The following is a 612-nucleotide window of genomic DNA, read 5'->3' as shown; positions in this document are numbered from 1 at the left end:
TCCACCCAGCCACTCTCTGGTCCCACATCCTCAAAGGAACAGGGGGAAAAATAAGATGGAAAAGCTTGTGGGTCAAGGTAAAGACAGGGAAATCACTCAGCAATCACTGTCATGGGCAAAACAGACTTTATTCGGGGAAAATGAATTTCATTTATTGCCAATTAAAAGCAGAGCAGAATAATGAGAAACAAAGACAAAACTAAAACCACCTCTCTCCCCATGGTCCTTTTCTTCCCAGGCTAAACTTCACTCCTTCATTCCTGACTCCACTGCCTCTTCTTGCCCACCAAGCACTGCAGAGGGATGGAGAATTGGGATGTTGAGGTGAGTCCATAACAGCTCCCCTCTGTCACTCCTTCCCCCTCATGCTTCTCACCTGCTCCAGCATGAGATTTCACCTGAGGGACCTGATAAGGAGATCTGTGGGACCTGACAGGATGCATCCACAGGTCCTGAGAGAACCGATAGATGAAGTTACTAAGCCACAATATTTAAGATGTCATGGCAGTTTGGTGAAGATCCCACCAACTGGAAAAGGGGAACAGAATCCCCATTTTTAAAAAGGGGAAAAAGGAAGACCCATGGAATTACAGGCAAGTCAGCCTCACCTCT

The sequence above is a fragment of the Calidris pugnax genome, unplaced genomic scaffold, assembly GCF_001431845.1.
Source record: "Calidris pugnax isolate Ruff unplaced genomic scaffold, ASM143184v1 scaffold425, whole genome shotgun sequence".
NCBI lineage: Eukaryota > Metazoa > Chordata > Aves > Charadriiformes > Scolopacidae > Calidris > Calidris pugnax.
The sequence above is the reverse complement of the archived record's forward strand: the minus strand, read 5'-3'. Positions refer to the sequence as shown.